A 14,809-nucleotide genomic window follows, 5' to 3' on the forward strand; every position below is an offset into this window, starting at 1 on the left:
AGGCAGGTTTCTCTCTGGTATAATCAAAAACACCGGCAAGAGAGGAAGAAACCTACAGGCTTGCTGCTCTTTCTGAATTTCTTTTGAAGTGAAGCAACAAGTTTAAATTAGATGGATGGGTTTTCCTCCTCACTGCCCAAAGCTAAAGTATTATCAGTCTGAGTAATTCTTTCTTAGAAAACAAATTATACACAATGAACACTCTATGGTTAATACTGATAATCACGCAAATTATACGTATAAGTCACAAGTATAACATAAAATGGTTAAAAAAAGCAATATTGAGCAGAGATGTTTATTTTCAAATAGGAAAAATTCAAAAAGGAAAAAAGTTACTGGAGATATTTTTAAAAGTCTAATTTCCATAATTTGTATTTTTCAGTCTACAGCATCCTTACTCTGTTATATACAGCTTTGTTCTTTTTCCCATGATCAAAATATTTAAGTTCCTTGGAATAAATAACCTAAAAGAAATGAAAGCTGGTTCAGTAGAAGTAATACAATCACCAATATGTATTTAAATATTCTAATTCTCATTTCAAATGTTTTGTTGAGATCAATACTTTCAAGTTCCAGCATAAAGTAAGTTGTTACTAAGAATCATTTCTTTATTAAAAAATATGACCTATATTGAAGGCCATGGACTTTGTAGTATCAACAACATGGACAACATTGCTAACATAATTATTTTGTATTTTAATTTGACTTTCTCTCTCTCTCTTTTAAATGGTTTATCAAACCATTGCAGACTGAAATGTAAAATAGTTGATAACTTCTAACATTCCTCAATTTCAATATAAAAAACTGCCTTTGTTCTCCAAATCAGAATATTTCCTGATAAGAAAAACAGAGATGGTTTATGTTAATTGGGACTGGTTTGTCTGTTTGTGAGCTCCAAACAACCTATTATCATTAACACGCTAAATTTTATGCTCCTACTTACATCAGAGCTGATTTAAATGGACACATATGTAACATGTTTAACTCCATGTAACTGATATTCTTTGCAAAGGGGTAGTTACTTTTGTCCTGTCCAATCAACCTTTCTCTTGTATTTTCCTTTGATGTGTTAACTATAAAACAGAATGTAAGCTGAGGATCTGGGTTCCCTCTTTGAATGAGAGGAATACTTTTGAATCAGAACATTCTGAATAAATTGTAATAAAATAATCTTCCTGTCCTGGTCTATTTCATTGGAAAAATATGCATGCTGAGGCACAAACCTAGAGCCATATTTGGCCGTCAAAATACATATAGCTTTTGAAATTTCTTTAGAAGAGTAACAGTAATCCAATAAAACTAATAAACTAGGTTAGTAAATTGCACAGAAATAACATTTTTAAACTAAGCAAGTTATGCATCTATACACTTGTATGACTGTGTGTGTACAAAAGCTACAAAAGCTAATTATAAAATAAACTACCACAATGTTATGCAGGAGCTTAACATTAACATTTAAAATCCACGAGAGAAGGTGTTATGAAGATCCACTTTGTGTGTCTCTAATAGCTAGAAGAAATTATCTTGAGTAACAGAGGAACAGATGCAAAACAATGGTCAGATAAAAGAAACTGGATGGGCAAAATTATAAAGTCAGACAAGACTCTCCCTAATTCTAACAAAGATAAAAGGAGAGGGAGGGAAGCACATTCAGATTTGCAAGATTCTGTTACTATGCAACAAAAGTAATATTGGTCTGCATGACTTTGATTTCCTAGTCTGATCTATCTTGGGGGTGACAGTTTCTTACAAAAAGTAAAAACTTAAGAAATTAAAATTACTGCAGTGTTTTCCTATTACAACATTCATGAACAATTTATAGGAAACACTGATCTCAGTTCAAAAAACATTTATGGCTTTATTTATGAAATTTAGAGACTGTCCACTTCACTCACAAAGTAACTCTGGGTGGTGTACAATTAAAAATTGTTTTAATTGTATATGAAAGACATAGGTTAAATAGAGGGGAATCTTGATAGATAGATTTCAAATTTACTTTTCTTTTCCCAACTTTTGACCAGTAGCAGCCTTGAAAATCTGCAGCAATATGTCTCACTATTTAAGAATATTCTCTTACACCTTCCTCCAGATTATCACCTCTATAAAGTAAACACTAAGGAAACAATGCCATATAGATCAGGATGATAACAAGTATAATTACATGAACCTAAACTTCATCCTGTGCCTGATCAGGATTATTGATTGTGCAAAGTTTAATTAGTATGTAAGCAAATACCCTCATTCAAGAAGAAGAGGCAAGAATATTGGGAATGGATTAATATACTTAGCACTACCTCACTTAACACAAATTTCTGAATATGGATTTATCAAGTCAGAAACTATTCATATAACATTTCTGATAGTTCCTGTTCAGATACTGATGAAATTAGCATTTTAGAAACATTTGCAGAATCATCCTATGTGAGCAGTTGGCACTTAATTCATTTCATCCCACTCATACCTAAATGAATAAAGATTTGGAACCTGGTGATTAGTTCTTAAAAATGTAGAAAGGGGGGAAATTTTAAAAAAAATATAACATATACTTTATAATTATTTTAAAAATATTTTATATGCAATGTTAATATAAATATATAAAAATAATGTCTTGCATACTGAACAAAGCATTTTATCAAATACAATATTGATTCAGTCTTGCAGTGAAAATGTAAATTAGATTCTACCTGTCCCCAATGAGATACTGTTTTAACAGATGTGAAATCAGGAAAAATTCCAACATAAACATCTGCTCGACTCTGGAAAACAAGAGGAATTCACATTTTAATATCTATCAGTATGTTGTACATATCGCCTAGTAAGTTGATGTGGGCAACAGTAGCTCTAGTATTCTTAGTGTGCAAAGATAGCATACTTAGAATAAAACTAGGCTTCAGTTGCCCTAATGACCTACAGACCAAACTGTGCCCAGACTTACGTTATTATTACATTTAGAAAGGAATACAATATGTGACATGGGTACGAATAAAGCTGGTAATCATTTGTAGCATAGAATTCTCACATTGATAACGAGGATACCATTATATAAACACAACCTGAGGATAAATTCAAAAGAAATTGGCACCCTCCCTGTACCGAATGTGCCAGAGGAAGAAAGCCACAATTAAACAGTTTTGCATTACCTCTAAATAAGTTCCAAATCTGAAAACAATGTTTCTTGCTTCAATTCTTTGTATTCTTTGTATTCTCACTTCAACCATTGCCCTAATAATGTTATTAATCTGAGCTCAGAGATCACTGCTCATGTACTAAGAAGATCAGGTAAATAACCTACTCTTTGTCTCAACTCAATTCAATTGAACAATGGCATGAGGGGCAGAAGAGGTCATTCATTATTGGCTCACAGTTAAAAGATTAAGACCTGGAATGTAAGAAGACTGTGTTGTAAAAAACAAACAAACATCAATTAGCAACAGAAAGAAAGAAAAATACATGTGCGGTAGGTTTCCAAAACTAGGACATGAGGTGAAAGTGGTCTGATCTTCTACAACAGAACGGAGGAATACATGAAGGGTTTATGGAAGGCTATTTTAGACACATATTATTTTAAAGAAAGAAAAAAGTGAAAAGAAATGAACCACCCAAGAAATTTAAGTCAGAGGTGTCAAATTGCAAGATTGACACCCCTGATTTAAGTGATGACCCCAAAAAAGGGAGGGGGGGTGAGAGGGAAGGAATATAGGGAGCTTTACAAAGTCAAGATGGTGGCTGCCACTGTGTGATGAAAACCCTGTTCCTTGTTTGTATGTCTTGCATATGATGTAGAGTTGATCACCTATGATCAGTGCTTTTTTTGTAAAAGAAAATGGTGCCGGAACTCACACATGTCATACAACCTGCCTTGCCTACCCTACAAGGTTCCATCTAAAAAAGGTGCCGGAACTCCGTTCTGAGCGTTCTATGAGAAAAAAAGCCCTGCCTATGATCATCTGACTTTTTTCCAGGATATAAAGGAAGCAAAAACTAGGTGTTAACCTGAAGGAACCCAGGATCAAGTTCACCTGCAGCAATGAAACCTCATGGTTTAATTCAGTAGCTTTTTTACCCCAAACTATTACACAGCTTCATTCGCTTGGTGAATAAAATGGCAATTTCAAACATTGACTCTGAAAATATCTACTAATATTGTAGGCCTTCCTATCCTCCTGTAAGAGGGAGGAAGCAGGCCTTCCTGTCCTCCTGTAAGAATCCTTTTGACTTTTTCATCCTCAAATATCCATCAACAATATAATTTCATAATTAGTTGTAATTACGTATTTGCACAGTTTTGGTGCTACAGACACAAATTCAGAGCAGATTTCTAAGAGTCAGTTTTTACTCTGTGTTTGTTCAGTTGACAAAACAACTGTTTCAGGATTCTATAGTCTAACCATTAAGGAGAGAGGCTGTTCAAAATATATTGTACAAATATAGATAAAAATGTGCCCTAGAGCAACAAAAGAAAAACAAGTGTGAGATACTACATTATTATTTGGATGACTTAAGCTGTTTTTTTCCTTCCTCTTCCTTTCCCACCTCCTCATACAAATTACAATAAAAGTAGAGCTTACTTACTGTATTTAGGTTTTTTGCATTATATCCTCCCATAAAGAAAATAACTTGAAGGCAAAGCTTATCGAACACGGCATAGCTACATCCATAGGCCAGGAAGGCTTTTAATCTGTTACTTAAAAGATAATATTGTTTCTTGCCCCATATTAGCTGTAAAATAAAAATGCGTAAATATTTAGTGTTCCTCCTTTGCCTGCCCTAATATGCATTGTGTGTCTGTGATTATAATTCTATGTACATTCACATATATACAGATATTCCTTGCTAAATGACCAGTCACCAATCAAACTTATGACAGACCCCCCCCTAAAAAAAATTACCTAAGATCCAGTTCTGGAGTTCTGATGGCTGCATACATATTCACAATCACATGACCAATTTTGGGCACTTAGAAACCAGCTCACCAATCTGACCATGATTTACAATGTGGGTTTTTTGTGTTTTTTTTGCCTGTTTCTGGCCTTTGGGACTGGTTTCCAGCAAAAAGCACCCATAGGAAAATGTGGATTCACCATTTAACTTGGTGTTCTCTTAATGACTGTGTTTTTTGCTTAATGACCACCACAAAAAAGTAATAAAATTAGGTCCAGTCACATCAGTACATCGATTTACAATCATCATAACTTACAATGCAAATTCTGGGCTCCACTATAGTCATACATTAAGGACTATCTGTATATTAAATACAAATATTACGTCTAAAAATCTCTTCAGTTTCCAACCCCCTGAATACTACTGCCCCCTCCTCAGGCCAGACATGGACAGTGAAAGGACCAGATATGGCCCACAGCCATAAAATACCCAGGTCTGTTCTAAAGTATCCAGGCGGTATCAAGTAAAACTGAAAATCAAGCACATTTAAACCCCTTAGCAATATTTAGGTGGTAAGAAAACCTTTAAAGGTAATTTTAAAATGAGTTAGAATTAAACTATTTTTTCTACTAAAAACAGGTTGTGTTAAAATTACTGATAAATAAATCTCACTGAATGCACAAAGCTTCCTCTTAATACGTTTTTCCAGAGGACTGAATAAAAGAGAGCCTGCTCTTTCGAAACTTTTTTAATTAGTTTAATACACTAATAAAAGCAAGAGATACGCTTACTTTTCTTAGTCCAGGAGGAATTTTTCCCAGTGCTTTGGGAAGCCCTGTAATACCCCTCAATGTGTAAACAGGAGTAAAACACAGAAAGAGCTTCACTTTTTGTGCTAGCTGGGGCAGAAGTGAAAAGGCAATTAATCCTACAAAAAGAGAGGAAGAATTCAGCTTTAAAACTACATGATGACCAATGTTTCCACTGCTGTCTGGACCATTGCAACTTTTATTTCTGTCGAGTTTTAAGCTTTGGGCTGAATCCTGTTCTGCATTTTCAAGATTCTCTTTGTTTCCCATGAAGGAAGCAAGATTCTTTAAAATTCACTTAAAAAGTCACAGGCTTAAGGGCAGGAGGAGTCATGCAACCTTTGTGACTAGCTGGGGGATCTGTTTTATTCAAAGTAGCATGTGTTAAGGCTGGATACTCAGACAGAGCCTTTCTTTCCCATAAAACTACTAGAAATGAATATATGACTATATGATCACTTTGACTATTCCAGGAAATAAAGTTGCCTGTAAGAATCTTATTATTTTGCAAATACAAAATATACATGGGGAATTTTATTTCAAAAACAAAAGACTCCAAATATCCACAATTACATTCACAACTCTGTTACCCTTCCAGCTTTCACCCAGATCAGACTATCATATCTCTACTGAAGGTCTCAAAATGATTACTTTGAGAAAACAATGCTTTAACTGCACCACTGAGCAAGGCAGTTGTGGAACATCTCAACAAACACATTAAAATTTTAATTGATAAGGAGATTGTAATATGTTTTGCAGATAAATATTTTACCAAAGATGTTTTTCCTGTTTCAAACACTACCAATTGATATTCCATTTAAACAATGGCAGAGGGGTATTTCAAAGTTTATATGGCAGGAGGAAAAAATGAGAATTAGATATAGACTACTGCAAGATGCTAAGGAAAGAGAAGGTTAGGTCTAGCTGATTTGAAATTGTACTTTGATGCCTGTTGCTTGGTCTAGCTAAAAGAATGGGTGAACCTACAAAATAAAAGGTTATTGGACTTAGAAGGCCATGAATTAAGGTTTGGCTGGCATGGTTGCTTGTGGTATGCTAAAGTTAAAGTAAATGTTGATTTTAACAATCATTTTGTTAGATGTGACATTTTGAGAGTTTGGAATAAATACAAAACAAGAATCTCTATGAAGGTGCCACTTTGGGTTTCTCTACAAGAAGCCTTTTAAAAAAGAGAGATGATGATGAGGCCGAGTTGGTGAACTTATGGTAAAATAATATCGTTTAATTTGGGTGATCCTTATCTCAAATCCAAGGAAGAGCTAGAATCAGAAGGTTATGTCTGCCATTGGTTTACATATATACAACTGAAAGAAATATTAAAACTAGACAAAAAGAATCATGGGTTTAGCTTTGTTAAAAATGAATTGGAAATCCAACTGTATGGTAGTGATGACATATTATTGCTAAAGTTTATAAAATGTTATTGAATTTAAATATGGAAAATGAACAAGTAAAGCACTGTATGATTCAGTGGGAAAAGAACATTGGGTATAATGTAATGTTTGAACAATGGAAGAATATGTGGAATAAAGGATTAAAATTTACATTAAAGTATAACTTAATTTTTTTTACAAGATGATGTATCATTGGTATTTAACACCAAATAAATTATTAAGAATGTATGAAGGCATTTCAAATAAATGTTGGAAATGTAAATGTAAAAAAGGGACTTTTTATCATTTATGGTGGACATGTGATAAAGCAAAAAAAAAATATGGGAGTAGGATTCATATGTTAATACAGAAAATTCTTAAAGTGAATATAGAAAGAAAACCAGAGACTTTTCTCTCAGGGCTAATGGACAAATATCTGGAAAGAAAATTGGAAATGTGATGTTATATATATTGACAGCAGCAAGATTACACTCAGAAATGGAAGACTACATCGATCGATTCCCACAATGGAGGAATGGCTAAACTGACTGTTTTGATTTTTTTTAAAAAACAAATACTTTTACTTTTATTGTTATATGGAGACTGCTTTTGGCTTTTGGATTATGGAAAAAAATGAAATTTTGATTTTGGGCCTTACTGATTAGATAAATTTCTTGTTATCAAAATGTCTAATTTATACTATTTTGTAAAAGTAAAAAGTTGAGCTTTGATGTTGATATTCTATTTTACTGCACCACAGGAAGTCAGAAGTGAATGCCTTTTTTTTTCTTTTTTTCCCTCCCCTTCCCCCACTTTTCTATTCCCATTCCCCTTCCCTATCCTTCCTATTATTTATTTTTGTATTTTCTTTGTACTGTATACTATAATTTAATTTTTATTTTATTTTATTTTATTTTATTTTATTTTATTGAATTTATATACCGCCCTTTCCCGAAGGACTCAGGGCGGTTTACAGGGTATAATTTTTAAAACATTAATACAAAAATTAAGACCAATTTAAAAAAGATTAAACTAAGTCCCTGCAACATGTAAAACCCCAGTTAAAACCCCAATTAAAACTCAGCCTGAGCCGGAAAGCTCGAAGAACCAGGTCTTCAGGTCTCGGTGGAATGATCGAAGGTCAGGGGCAGTCCTAAGCTCCGCAGGCAGCTGGTTCCAGAGGGCAGGCGCCCCCACAGAGAAGGCCCTCCCCCTGGGTGTCATCCGCCGGCATTCTTTGACCGGCGGCACCCTGAGAAGACCCTCCCTGTGGGAGCGCACAGGACGAAGGGAGCTTGATGCTATAAACTAATAAAAAATTATTTTTTAAAAAGGGAGATTGTAATATGTTTCGCATCTAGATAACCAACCTACAGTATCTTCTTCTTCCTTATCCCACCCAACCTCATGCAATTTAAATTCAACATCATTCTAGGCATTCTTTGCATCTGATGAAATGAGCTTCAGCTGACAAAGCTCATGCCTTTTAAGTTCTCAGTTTGAAAAGGTGATACCAAACTCCTGAATATCTAAAGAAATTCTTCCTTCTTTCCATCTCGGTGTTATTATTCCCCCCCCCCACACACACACACATGTAAATATAAGAACAAGGTGAATAGTTGGAACATCATTCATTTTCAAACTACTGAAGCAACACAAAGTGAACACCCTTTGGCATGACAAACTAAGATATCACCTTAATAATCCAGTTTAAAGCCAGACTGCATTAATCTGAGCATTTATAAGGGAAGAATATGATTGCTCTGTAAAAGACCAGTTCATGTTACTCAAGGAAATGCTAACATTCCTTTTGAGAGCCAGTCTGATGTGGGGTTAAAGTGCTGGACTAGGTGTAGAGAGAATCTAGTCTTCCCTTAGCCTAGCCACAGATGTCAGCTAGAGACCTTGGGCAAGTCACTCCATTTCAAACTTCATCAGGTCAGGTCCTACAATAAGCTGGCCAAAAATTGCTAACCCCATGTCACATCATGTGCTACACTCTAAGAACTAAGCAAGAATAATGAAAAACAAGTACATAAGTGCACAGCTTAGAAGAAATGTCAACTGAATTTATAGGACCACAATTCTAAAATCTAACAAATGAAGAAAAAACCTTAAGAGAAAAACTGATGGTAGGGTGGAATGAGGTATGACATTCACTCACAGAATCTTACATTACGACTTCAAAAGACCAACTTTGAAGTTTCTCTAAGAAAGATTGCACTGCCCCCTTCCAACTGGTAGAAGCTGCACCTTCACTTCATCAGAAGTAGCTACTACACAGAAGCAATGCTTGCACAAAAGGCATTTCTGTCAAACAAAAGCAGTAAATCTAAGTAGCTTGGCTCTGATTTTGTAACTTGGATAATTCACTTGAGCAAAGTAATCAGCTGAGTTTAGACACATGCAAATTATGTAACTAGGGCAATCTGATTGCAAAACTATAGATCTCAACTCCACCCTGTGTGAAATAACATTTTTAAAGTGTTAAAAAACATCCTCAAAATCGGTCCTTCACAATCTAGTTTCTGAAACTGCCAAAACAAGATCAATAGAAATCTGTGTATAGGATAATAGGGACAAAAATAAAACAGCATTGTCTTCTGCCTAATCTTCAAGCTTGCTTAAAAACAGAAAAGACTGTATTTTTAATACTCATATCAAATTGTAGAAAGAATACATATGTCCACTTTTAACTTACCGATTGTTCCTCCCTGGGCATGGCCAAAGTAATATAAACTACTTTGCTTTGTTTTCTGCAAAATGAATGCTATAGTTGCTGGGACATCATATATGGCCATTTCATGAAAACTGTTAACAAAGAGACACATGCATACAAACAAAAGTCAGTGATGATCCTGCTCACTTATCTTATCTTCTCTGGATCTTAGGACAGAACTGCAACTTCTCTCTACCTAAAGCCAAAGAGAGAGAGAGAAGAGCTAGTAGTATAAGTCACTCTGGAAAATGGAGATGTCAGTTAAAGCCAAGCACTCCATTCTGGTTGCAAGACCCCATCAAAGGGTCTTGCAACCAGAATGGACTGGTCCTCAGAGAAGCCTAAAGTGTTCATTTGAAGCTTGGCAGATCAACTGATGAAATATGTTGGACTATATCCATGGCAAAAGATTGTGGCAGGAAAAGGAAACAAAAGCATTAATACTGGAGAAGCTGAAGACAAATTTTAGCTGATTCATCCATGGGCTTGTATGAGACAAAGGCAATGTCATGGTGACACATCATATAAAAAGTGCTTACAATGGGACATGATTGTTCATTTGTGCAGCATGGGGAATAGTACCTGCAGTTTGATGTGGGACTAACACACATATCTGATCCTTCAAAGAACTGTTTTTTAAACATTACCTACATTTTTTTCCTTCTTTTGTGTCTTCTTTGGTAAATCCAGAGTGCTAAGATACTGATTATTGCCTCACTTATCCTAAATTCAGCTTCTTATATTTTTAAAATAACTTATTATTGCAAAGAAGGATCTTAGAAAACTGCTCCTTTTATTCAGTAAATACCTTTGCAAACATTTTAAATAGTCATGGAAAATAATAGTTATTTACAAAAAGTCTCATATTCTTTTCTTTTATTGATTTTGGAATGGTCTTATCTTAATTTTAACTCAGGAAAAAAGAGGGAAGCAAGAGTGAGAGAAAAACCTATGAAGCAGTAGGACATCAACAATCTAGGCAAGTTTTTAGTGACATGATTTCTGATCCATCCTTTCAGTTGAAGAGGCTGTTATACCAGTTGAGTTCACAGTTAACTCTATTTCATTGATCTTGATTGCAAAGGAGAAAGTTGTCCTAAAAATATTATAAGTATTATTGTTGGAATACATTGTTGGAATGCAACAACTGCAGCCAACCAATAGATGGCAGTGTTTATAGGTTTGCATCTATGGCATATACTCTATGTCTTTTTGTTCTGAGAAAATTTTCCTAGTTTCTGTTACAGTTAAGCAGTAAAGCAGTACGCTGATGATGCCCAACTTTTTTTCTCCACCCCGAACCAACCCAGCGATGCCCTCGCCGTGATGTCCCATTGCCTGGAGGCGGTCCGGGTCTGGATGGGGAGAAACAGGCTTCATCTCAATCCTGCCAAGACTGAGTGGCTGTGCATATCAGCATCTCAGGCTAACCAAACTATTCCACCTTTAACGATGGGGGGTGAGGTGTTACCCCCCGTTGATAGGGCTCGCAACTTGGGTGTCCTCCTGGACTCATGGCTCAATTTTGAAGATCATATAGGAGCCGTGACCAGGGGGGCTTTTGCCCAGGTTTGCCTGGTGTGCCAGTTGCGACCCTACCTGGACCGAGATGCCCTACGCACAGTCACTCATGCACTTGTGACCTCCCGTTTCCACTACTGCAACGCTCTCTACATGGGGCTGCCCTTGAGGACCACTCGGAGGCTTCAACTGGTGCAGAATGCGGCCGCGTGAGTTGTGATGGGGGTTTCCCGATACTCCCATGTAACACCTCTACTCCGCGAGCTGCGTTGGCTTCCGGTTGCCCTTCGGGTGAGATTCAAGGTGCTGGTGATGACCTATAAAGCCCTGAATGGCTTGGGTCCGGGATATTTGAGGGAACACCTGCTGCCAGCATCAAGTTCCCTTCGTCCAGTGCGCTCACACAGGGAGGGTCTTCTCAGAGTGCCGCCGGTAAAAGATTGCCGGCGGATAACACCCAGGGGAAGGGCCTTCTCTGTGGGTGCGCCTGCCCTCTGGAACCAGCTGCCCGTGGAGCTCAGGACTGCCCCTGACCTGCGTTCATTCCGCCGGGACCTGAAGACTTGGCTCTTTGAGCTCTCCGGCCCAGGCTGAGAATTTTTAACTGGGGTTTTTATTTTCAGGGATAATTTAATCTTTTAAATTGTCTTTTAACTTTTGTATTTTGTATTGGTGTGATTTTAAAATGCCCTGTAAACTGCCCTCAGTCCTTCGGGAAAGGGCGGTATATAAATCTAATAAAATTAAATTAAATTAAATGATGACTGTGTACCTTGTTTGTACTATAGAGCTATATAAACAGAATTTCTAACAATTATAGAAACTTGGATGAAGGGTAAGCTAGACTGATTTTCATCTAGTTCTGCTATTTGGTTACTCAGTGCAGTATCAGACCAGCAAGTAGAATGCAAGGGAAGATAGAGTTTCTCTGTCCCTTAGTGTCATCCCAAAAATGAACCTAAAATTCAGAATTAATGTAGTCTTGAATGCTTTAATTTGGCATATTGTTGTTCAACAAGGACCAGACTTTGGTTTCATAGCTACCATTCCCTGTATGTGAAGCAAATGTTCAATTTAGAATTTATTTCAGATTGCAGGGAGGAGGGTGGCCTGCCTTTTGAGGGAGCCCACTCTAATCTGTCCCCTTCATGGATTACTACCTTGTGACGAAGGGGCTTGCATAATTCAATGAAGCTATGAGCTATGCTGTCCAGGGCCACCCAAGACAGAGAGTTCTGACAAAACGTGATCCATTGGAGAAGGAAATGGCAACCCACTCCAGTATCTTTGCCATAAAAACCCCATGGACAGTACCAAAAGGAAAAACGATATGACACTGGAAGTTGAGCCCCTCAGGTCAGAAGGCATCCTATATGATACTGGGGAAGAGCAGAGGGCTAGTACTAGTAGCGCCAGAAAGAATGAAGCGACTGGGCCAAAGCCAAAAGGACGCTCAGCTATGGATATATCTGGTGGTGAAAGGAAAGTCCAATGCTGTAAATATCTTTTCTCCATAGGAACCTGGAATGTAAGATCTATGAATCAAGGAAAGGTGGATGTGGTCAAACAAGAGGTGACAAGACTGAACATCAACATCTTAGGAATCAGCGAACTAAAATGGACAGGAATGGGTGAATTTAATTCAGATGACCATCAGGTATACTACTGCGGGCAAGAATCCCTCAGAAGAAATGGAGTAGCCTTCATAGTCAATAAAAGAGTAGGAAAAGCAATACTGGGATACAATCCTCAAAATGACAGAATGATCTCAGTTCGAATCAAAGGCAAACCATTCAATATCACAGTAGGCCAAGTCTATGCCTCAACCACCGGTACTGAAGAGGATGAAATTCACCAGTTCTATGAAGCCCTACAGCACATTATAGGACTAACACCAAAAAATGATGTCCTTATCATCATGGGGGATTGGAATGCTAAAGTAGGAAGCCAAAAGATAACCAGAATAACAGGCAAGTTTGGCCTTGGAGTACAAAATGAAGCAGGGCACAGGCTGATAGAATTTTGTCAAGAGAATACAATGGTCATAGCAAACACTCTTTTCCAACAACCTAAGAGACGGCTCTACACATGGACATCACCAGACGGTCAACAAAGAAATCAGATTGACTATGTGCTCTGCAGCCAAAGATGGAGAAGCTCTATACAGTCAGTAAAAACAAGACCAGGAGCTGACTGTGGCTCAGACCACAAGCTTCTCGTTGCAAACTTTAGGCTTAAACTGAAGAAAGTAGGGAAAAGCGCTAGGCCAGTCAAGGTATGAATTAAATCATATCCCTGTTGAATATACAGTAGAGGTGACAAATAGATTTAAGGAATTTGATCTGATAGACAGAGTGCCTGAAGAACTATGGACAGAGTTTTGCAACATTGTACAAGAAGTAGCAACTAAAACCATCCCAAAGAAAAAGAAATGCAAGAAAGCAAAATGGCTGTCTGAGGAAGCTTTGCAAATAGCTGAGGACAGAAGGAAAGCGAAAGGCAAAGGAGAAAAAGAAAGACACACCCAATTGAATGCAGAATTCCGGAGAATAGCTAAAAGAGATAAGAATGCCTTCTTAAATGAACAGTGCAAAGAAATAGAAGAAAACAATAGAACAGGGAGGACCAGAGATCTCTTCAAGAAAATTGGAGATATGAAGGGAACGATTCATGCAAAGATGGGCATGATAAAGGACCAAAATGGCAGTGGGCTAATGTGAAAGTTGGACCATAAGAAAGGCTAAGAACCAAAGAATTGAGGCCTTTGAACTATGGTGCTGGAAAAGACTCCTGCGAGTCCCTTGGACTGCAAGGCAATCAAACTGGTGAGTCCTAGAGGAGATCAATCCTGACTACTCTTTAGAAGGTCAGGTCCTAAAGTTGAAACTCAAATACTTTGGCCACCTAATGAGAAGGAAGGACTCACTGGAGAAGAGCGTACTGCTGGGAAAGGTTGAGGGCAAGAGAAGAAGAGGACGACAGAGAATGAGGTGGCTGGATGGAGTCACTGAAGCAGTAGGTGTGAGCCTAAATGGACTCCAGAAGATGGTAGAGAACAGGAAAGCCTGGAGGAAAGTTGTCCATGGGGTCGCGATGGGTCGGACACAAGTTCGCAACTAACAACAACAAATCCTAATCTGTGGCAAAATTATTCATTGTTGAAATTATGGAGATTTTAGGAGATCATTTTTTTTCTTTTGAGATGGAGGAAGAAATGTGGCAAACAGGTTTTGATGTGGGAGGCTTGGCTGTAACATGATAAATCTTTATTGAAGCATTTAATCTGCCTGCCAATTAAGATAGATTACATGCAGTCCTTTTTTTGTAAAAGAAAAAGGTGCCGGAACTCACACATGTCATACAACCCGCCTTGCCTACCCTACAAGGTTCCATCCAAAAAAGGTGCCGGAACTCCGTTCTGAGCGTTCTATGAGAAAAAAAGCCCTGATTACATGTATCAGATATAATGCCCTAAGCATAACATC

The sequence above is a fragment of the Vipera ursinii genome, assembly GCF_947247035.1.
Source record: "Vipera ursinii genome assembly, chromosome: 5".
In the NCBI taxonomy this organism is placed as follows: domain Eukaryota; kingdom Metazoa; phylum Chordata; class Lepidosauria; order Squamata; family Viperidae; genus Vipera; species Vipera ursinii.